The following is a 9,189-nucleotide window of genomic DNA, read 5'->3' as shown; positions in this document are numbered from 1 at the left end:
TTGAGCTTCATCTGGTACTTGCGCAGGGTGGTGAAGGTTTCTCGTAAATCAGTGAGGTGGTCGGAGGAGTATTTGCTTTTGACTAGCATGTCGTCGACGTAGACTTCCATATTCCGGCCTATTTGGTGATGGAAAATGGTGTTAACCAGCCGCTGATAAGTGGCCCCAGCATTCTTCAATCCGAACGGCATTACCCGGTAATGGTAAGTACCTCGGTCGGTAATAAATGATGTGTCCTCCTGGTCGGATGTGTGCATTAGGATTTGGTTGTACCCAGAGAAGGCATCCATGAAGCTGAGCATTTGATGACCGGCGGTGGCGTCGACCAGCAGATCTATGCGAGGGAGGGGGTAACTGTCTTTAGGACATGCTCGGTTCAAGTCAGAGTAGTCGACACAGAGCCGCCATTTGCCATTGTGTTTTCGGACGAGGACCACATTGGACAACCACCTAGGATAGTCCACATTTCTGATGAATTGGGCTTCGAGGAGTTTGTTAACTTCGGCGGCTATAAGGGTGTTGCGCTCCGGATGGAAGATGCGCTGCTTCTGGCGGTGGGGTCGAAAATGGGGTTCGATGCTAAGGCGATGGGTTATGAAGGAGGGGTCGATGCCTGGCATGTCAGAATGAGTCCAGGCGAATACGTCTCTGTGCTCGGTTAAGAGGGCAGTAAGGTCGGCCTTGGCTTGAGCGGGTAATTGGCTGCCGATCTTGGCGGTTCTGATTGGATTGGTGGGATCAATGTTGACTTCAACAAGTTCCTCTACAGGTTCACCTCTGACCAGCTCGTCCTCGTCTCGGACGTCAAGCCCTTCGATGATCATGGCCTCTTTTAGCTTGACTTCTTTGAGTGAGGCGACATAACACTCCCTGGCTGTGGTTTGTTCGCCTTTGACGGTTCCGACGCCGAGGTCGGTGGAAAATTTCATGGCCAGATGGTATGTGGAAGTGATGGCTTGGAAGGTATTTAGGGCTGTGCGGCCAAGGATGATGTTGTAAGCGGAGGGGCAGTCGACCACGAGGAAGGTGAGCAGCTTAGTGGTCTGCCGCGGGTGCTCACCGATGGTGATAGGCAGATCGATGGAGCCAATGGAGGTCACTCGGTCTCCGGTGAAGCCGACCAGAGGGGTTTGGAGAGGGGACAGGCTCTCTTCCCCAACCTTGAGTTGGCGGAAGCAATTGAGGAAGATGATGTCTGAAGAGCTGCCGTTGTCTATGAGGACTCGTCTGACTTTGTAGTTGGAGAGGATGGCGGAAATGACAAGGGGGTCATCATGTGGGTAACGGACTCCGGCACAGTCGGTATCAGTGAAGGTGATGGGTTCGATCCATTGTTTTGACTGTTTGGGAGGTCGGTCCACCGTCATTACTGCTTTGTCTGAGCCTTGTCTGATTTTTCTGAGTTCTGCCTTCTGGGCTGAGCGGGATGGCCCCCCGCAAGCAAGGCCTCCTGAAATGACTCTAATTTCGCCGACTGGTGGGGGGGGATTGCCCGGAGGCCGAGGCTGTGGTGGGCGGCGATCGTGGCCTTCGTTTGGTGGGGCTGGATTGCGGGGCGGTGTGCGTCGGCGATTGTTCCTGGGATGGTCAGTTCTTTGTCTCTGTGGGGGACGGGGGTCTGTGAATCGGCTGAGACGGCCCTGGCGGATGAAGGTCTCGATCTGGTCTTTGAGGTTAATGCACTCGTCGGTGGTATGGCCATGGTCTTGGTGAAAACGGCAGTATTTGGACTGATCTTTCCGGGTGGAAGGGTTTCGGGACGGTAGGGGCCATTTGAGGGGGTAGTCCCGCTGGATCTGGTTGAGGACGTGATCCATAGGGGAGTTGAGAGGGGTGTACCGCTCGAACCGACCGGGCGGTCGGGTCGGAATCGATCGGTCAGTTCGGGGGGGGCGGTCATTATACTGGGCGGTTCTGGGCTCGGAGTCTTTCCTCTTCTCTCTGGGAGTCGGATTTTTAGGGGTCGGCTCTTGTCGAGCGGCCAGGGAATCTTCTGCATTCATGTATTTCTGAGCTTTGGACAGTAGGGCTGCCATGGTGGTTGGGGGGTTTTTGGAGAGGGAGAAGAGGAAGTCAGACGACCGCAGGCCGGCCATAAAGGCGGTGAGGATGACCTTGTCGTCATTTTCCGCTACTTGAAGGGCTTCGGTATTGAAACGGGTGACAAAGCTGCGGAGCGACTCCCCCTCAGTCTGACGAATGTTAAGGAGCTGGGTGGCCGGGTGCCTCTGACGCTGGGCTCCAATAAAATGGCTCAGGAAGGAGTCACTGAGGTGTTGAAAGGCGGAGACGGATTCCGCCGGTAGCTGGCTAAACCACAGCCGAGCTGATCCCTTTAGTGTCACTGGAAAAGCTCGGCACATGATCTCATCAGGGAAGGCATGGAGGACCATGAGGGTGCGGTAGGTTTCCAGATGGTCGACTGGGTCCGTCGTGCCATCGAAGGAGTCAATGGTAGGCATCTTGAACTTGGCAGGCAATGGTTTGTCGCGGATGGAGGCAACAAAAGGTGAGTTGGCGGTGGCCGAGGGCTTGTGCTGGATGTTCTGCATGACCCCTTGTAGTTGGAGTTTCATAGCTCGGATTTCAGCGTCCCAGAGGGGGGTGTTGTCGCCATGGTCGGCCAATGGAGGCTGGACGCTGCTAGCTTCCCCCTCAGGAGGCAGTACTGCAACCGGCGGGCGTGGAGGTGGTATGTTTTCATGTTGGGGAGGAAGGTGCTGCGAACCTTCTGGGTTAGGTGGAGGGGGCTGTGGAGCGAGATGGTCTGGGGCTGTTCCTTGGTTGGGTGGAACGTTTGGAGGTGGAACGGGGGGGTTTCTTTGGAGTAACGCATTGATCAGGGCCTGGTTTTGCTCGACCATGCGGTTAATGCTGTTGGTGAGCTCGATGATGTATTGTGGTGGATTGATTGGGTGGGAGGGATCTGTTTGGTGACCGGAGGCGTTGTGGTGAGAAGCCATGGACCTAGTCGTGACCATACACCTAGATGGGCAAAAAGGAGAGGTGATAGTGAGAAGGAAGGGCTCCGGCGGTAGTGAACACAACTACCGCGCGAATAAACCAGTACCTTCCCACAGACGGCGCCAACTGATGAGGTATCGGTTCCCGGGTGGATGGGTCGGACCGGCCCAGGCTCTTCAGGCTCCGGCTCAAGAAGGAGACTTCGTCAGATGACCTGCATGCAAGTTCGGGGGGGAACGGGGCAGTCCCCCAGTGAACCCTCCGGTGCAAGAATTAGTAGAGCATAGTATGAAAAACTGTATATCGAGAGATCAAGAGAGAGATAACTTAACCTTTTTCTTTCCTCTTATCCTTGCTTATATCCTTTTGTCATCATTTTTCCTGTCTCCTGTGACGTGCTTTTTTTCGCCGAAAGCCTGTGCCATAGCTCATCTTGTTTAGGGTGATGGAGGCTCTGTTCCGGCGGGGAGTGCTGTTGTAATAAATGCTGTGATGGGTCGCATTAATGGTGATGTGTTGTGATAATAACTCTGCAGATCTTTGTCTGCTGATGTGGCCCGTGTCCCACCTGCCGTGTGCCTAAATGCCGTTGGCCCTTCATGTCTAGGTGGCCTCCAGCTGTTCTGGGCCTTGTCAACCGGGTTATGCCATTGGCCCCAAGTGATGGGTTCGGGGTGGTTTGCCGTGGGCCGTATGCCTTGTGGGCCTATCCATGTCAATAAACAACATAAAATATATATATTATCGTATAAAAGAGATAACAATATCATTTTTTCATCTATATAACTAACAAATTGATGAAAAATTAGGTTAAGTGTTATATTAATTAAAATCTCAATGGAGCTCAATATAATTATGCCAAAACTATGAGACTTACTATATTTTCTCTAAATCTCAAAGGAGGTTAGTGTAATTTACCTTAATAATATGTTTTGTTTGAATTTTCAAAATATGTTGCTCAAATATTTTTAAAAACTAGTTTAGCCCAAGAAGGTGATGGAGGTTCTTTGCAGTTAGGGGGGAGGAGGAAGAGGCGGAAGAGAGCTTGGGCTTTAGCTCTTTTGTGTTTATTATAGTTGCTTTGGTTAGAGGGAAATCGGCAAATTTTTTAGGGGATTGCTTAGTCGGTGGCTCAGTTAGAGTCTCGGTTTTTCTAATCCGGATCTTTTGGCATTTTTGGACTTTGTAGATGACTTTATTGGTTACATTCCCCTATTTTTGGGGCTTTGTTCTCTTGTATTCTTTAGCATCTTCTTGATTCTTTGGTAATAAATTTTATTTATCAAGAAAAAAAAAAAAAACTAGTTTAGTGAAAAAAAATCAAGAACACATTATTTTCATATGATTTTCACTAAAAATAACTTTTTGTATTTATTTTTATCACAATATTTTTAAGAAATGGAACAAATGTCCCCTTCTACAGGGGTCAAAATGTAGAGGTTCATAGATAAGGGGAAAGGTGAAATTCACTAATAATTGGAGGGTCCTAATGTAATTAAGAAAATTACATTTAATTTAATTCCAGATGATAAACGGAACTTCAAGTATGTACCTTGAACAGAAGAAGAACAAGAAAATTGAACCAAAACACAATGAGAAAAGGGCAGAAAATCAGAAAATCTACCATTTTAAAGTCTTCGTTAAAGTTTTTAATGCGTTTCATATGAACAGAGAAAATACAGAGTATTATATGTCAAAAATCAAATTAGTGTGTATGCGTGTGAGTGTCGATTTCTTATCAAGGAATTTTAACTTACAACCTGATCCTGATGTGGGGTACTCCATATTCTTTTCTGCTCATCAACGCTTCCCATCACAGCAGACTGCACGTTATCACCAAATACGTTGGAAAAATGCTCGTAATATTTTGGTTAGGGGATTTGAGGAGGGATTTGGAAAGAAAAAGGTAAAAGGTACGTGAAACTAGGTAAAATATAAACATATTTTATTCATATTTCACCTACCTTTTCTATTTCCCTTTCCAAATCCCTCTCCAAATCTGTCACTTGATCAACACTTTTCAATATTTTGACAGATTTTCCTCGTCTTCTGTCTATAGTGATCTGTCCATCTCTCAATATATCGCTAATTACCAGGATCTTTAGTGGCTCGGATTGAAATGTTAGGTTCAGATCAAGATTATCGCTAGTCAAGATCTCTGCAACAAGAACATATCCTGAAGAGTGTAAATGGGAGAGAAATGAGTCTCTGCAGATAACAAATGTTGGACTTTTTTGGTTGAGTTTTGTTTTTCATGTTCTCAAAAACAAAACCAATGTAAAGTTCAAAATAGCAGTTTTGAATGTTTCCTAAAAAGTGTGTTGTTTTCAAAAAAATTCTCCCAAAAACAAGCCTTGGAAACAGCTCGCCAAACAATTTTCTTGTGTTTTCTAAAAAAATGAAAACCCAACAAAACAGGCCCGTTGCTGTGTCCATGAATAATGCGATTAGATTCTTGAATGTGCATTTCATTTTTGTACGAAAACAATTTTGAATGTTTCCTAAAAAGTTTTGTTTTCAAAAAAATTCTCCCAAAAACAAATTTTGGAAACAGTTAGCCAAATAAATTTTTCATGTTTTCTGGGGAAAAAAATAGTGTGCATACGAATTTACCGCGTGATGATACTATGATGCTTCTGTTGCAAGTGCCATAGCCTTGAGAGAAGACGGCAAGCAAACACACCTTCTGGAGTCTTGTTAGTGAGCTGTAGTTTTTCAAGAATCTTTCTGAATGAACACACACTCCTTTGAATGTCTAGTGGAATGAGTGTGATGTCAAGTTCTGAGTCAAACGTCATCGCAGCTCAAGGATCAAGAAACATGTTAAAATCTCCATATTCATTTCCGGGTACCGTAAAAAGATTACCTCTCTCTTATTGTCATCAAGGCTGATCATATGGCTATCCAATAAATCCTATTATGTCATATTGATATTTACACTGATGATGTTCTGTTTTTTGTCAAATATTAAGCTAGCGGGTGATGCTATGGTACATTTGGATGTACCATATATTAGTTATGAGGTTATGTGATTTTATATTATAACTAATATCAAATAGATCATAAACATTATCATATTAACTCATAACTTAATTATATTTAGTTATTCATACATACCATATTATCTCATAACTACCACATAACTAAATTATTTTAATAATTTAATTTTGAATTGGCAACCGGTGTAACCGGTTACCAAAAAGAGGGCAAAGAAAATTAGAGCAGTCCAAGGGTCCCAATATTATATATCTCATAACCACTAGTCACATATCTCATAACCAACATCATATATCTCATAACCAACACTTTTTTTTTTCATAACCAACATCACATATCTCATAACCACTAGTCACATATCTCATAACTAATACCATTTTGCTCATAACCACACCACTTTGTTCATAACCAATATCACATGTCTCATAACCATTGATCAAATATCTCATAACTATTACCCATATGAATCATAACCACATCTCATAACCAACCCCTTTGAGTCATAACCAACATCACATATCTCATAACCACTAGTCATATATCTCATAACTACACCACTTTGATCATAACCAATATTTTATATCTCATAATCACTAACACATAGAGCATAACCAAACACTCTTTGACACCACTTTGCTCATAACCAAAATCAAATATTTTATAATAACAAATCAAATATCTCATAACTATTGCCCAAATATCTCATAACCATTACCCACATATCTCATAACCAACATCGCATATATCATAACTACTAATCATATATTTCATAACCACATCACTTTGATCATAACCAACATTACATACTCATAATCACTAATTACATATCTCATAACCAAACACCCTTTGACTTATAAATACACCAGTCTACTCATAACCAAAATCACATATCTAATAATCACTAATCATATATCTCATAACCGTTACTCACTTATGTCATAACCACATCTCATAACCAACACCATTTGCCTCATAACCAATATCACATATCTCATAACCATTACTCACGTATAGCGGTGTAAATTTAGCCGACGAGCTCGCGGCACACCCCAAGTCCAGAAATTTCTCTCTCTCTCTCTCTCACACACGCGCGCGCGCGCACGCACACACACACACATTCATTTGGGCTAAAGACAGGGTCTAGGGATTTGTCAAAAATAATTAATGAAGAAATTTTGATTTTGACAAAATTTGGATGTTTGTTCCAAATTTTTGGAGAAAGTGGGGCTGAAATTAACTAATAATCATTATAAAAAAAAATTAAAACATTTATGAATATAGTCTTATAATAAAATAAATTTATAATTTATAATTTTGTCAATTTATACTTAAATTTATTTATTTATTTTTAATATAAATCCTTAATCTATTTTTATTAAGTAAAATTAATATAAAAAAAAGACTATTTTTTACTCATCAACTACAAAATATATAATCACACCATTAATTGGCATAATAAAAATATTTAAAATTTTAAAAACCACAAATATCATAATCAAGTCACAAAGTTTTGTAATATAAAACACAAAATGCATAACGCCATCACTAATTGACGTAACAAAATTGATTAAAATTATAGAAAATCACAAATGTCGTAACTAATTCCCAAAATTTCGTAACATTAACCAAAAATTATGTAACTATCCACTAATTGGTATAATAAAAACATCTAAAAATTTTAAAAACTACTAATGTCATAACCAACTCACAAAATTTAATAACATCAGCTACAAAATGCGTAACTGCACCACTAATTGCCATAATAAAAAATAATCAAAATTTTTACAAATCACAAATGTCATAACCAACCCAAAAAAATTCATAACATCAATCACAAAATAAGTAACAACACAACTAATTGATGTAGCAAAAATATCCAATTTTTTTTATAAACCACACCTATTATTTTTATTTTTTTATTATATGTGACAAAATTTTATAATTCGTCACAAATTGTTCTTATTTAGTGACGAAATTTATTTTCTTCACTACTTTTTGTCACCATAGGTTACTTTTGTTATAGTGAAAACAGTGTAACTAAGCATATAAGTAATGAATTTTTGAATACTACAACTGTTAGAATACTCACTGGATTCAAGAATCCCCTCACAAAAGTTGCATGGGCATGTTGTAACTGCCTATTAGGAATTAAAAATGTAGGCGTAAAGTTGAGGAGGCCGACGCTGCTGCTGCTCCGACGCTGCTCCTCCGCCGCTCGACGTCGATCGATCGAGAGAGAGAGAGAGCGAGGGGGGTAAGAAGAGATTAGGGATTTTTGGGTTTGAGATTGGGGATTTTTTTTGTTTTTCTTTTTTGGGGGGGGTGGGGGGATGGAAAAAAAAAAAAAAAAGGAAGGGAGGAGCGGGAATGGAAAAAAAAAAGGGGGTAGGAATAAAAAATAAAAATATATATATTTTTTTTAGTCACAAATGAAATTTAAATAATAAAATAACGTCGTTTAATATTTTTTTTTTTTTGCGGCGGGGGTTGTCGTCATCAAAAAAATTTATTTTTTGTTAAAATATATATTTTTTTGTAGTTAATGAATTTTTTTAAAAAAATATTATTATTATTTATTTGGTAGAAGTAGGGGTAATATTTTAATGAAAAATATTTTTCTGCGGCCTTTTTTTTTTTTTTTTTGTTACTAAAAATCATGAACTAATTTTTTGTGGTAGAGGAAAGGGAGCGGCAATAGTGGTGAAGATGGTGGATAAGAGATGATGGTGATGGTGAGATGGTGATGGTGATGGTGATGGTGAAAGAGATTAGTAGTGAAGTTGTGGTAGTGGTAGTGTAAATGGAGTGACAGGGGTGAATGAGAGGTAATGGTAGTAGTAGTGGCAGTAGTGGTCGTGGTGGTAATGAAGTGGTGGCAATGGCAGTAGTAATGGTAGTCGTAGAGGTGAAGTGGCGACAGTGGAAGTAGTGGTGGTGGTGGAATAGCGTTTGTAGTAGTGGTGAAGGTGGTAGAGGAGATGGGTGGTGAGAGAGATAAATGAGTGAGAGACATATAGAGGAGAGAGAGAGACAGAGTGATGAGCGAGAGAGAGAGAGAGAGAACGCAAACATAGTGGGAGAGAGAGAGAGAACAACACAAACAGAGAAAACGGGAGTGAGAGAGTAAACAACGCAAACACAGTGGGAGAGAGAGAGAGAGAGAGAGAGAGAGAGAGAGAGAGAGAGACAAAAAAGAGACATAGAGAGAAGAGAGATGAAGGAGAGAGA

The 9,189-nt window shown here is 41.4% G+C and overlaps 1 pseudogene; it reads right to left on the bottom strand.

Moving 5' to 3' along the window:
* Nucleotides 1–4,852: 4,852 nt before the first annotated feature.
* The window catches only part of LOC114275480 (nucleoside hydrolase 3-like), a 54,573-nt pseudogene continuing 50,236 nt past the window's right edge, over nt 4,853–9,189 (bottom strand).

The sequence above is a fragment of the Camellia sinensis genome, chromosome 5 (assembly GCF_055761805.1).
Source record: "Camellia sinensis isolate YWXY chromosome 5, ASM5576180v1, whole genome shotgun sequence".
NCBI lineage: Eukaryota > Viridiplantae > Streptophyta > Magnoliopsida > Ericales > Theaceae > Camellia > Camellia sinensis.
Note: the sequence above shows the minus strand (reverse complement) of the source record. Positions and strands in the feature narration are given on the sequence as shown.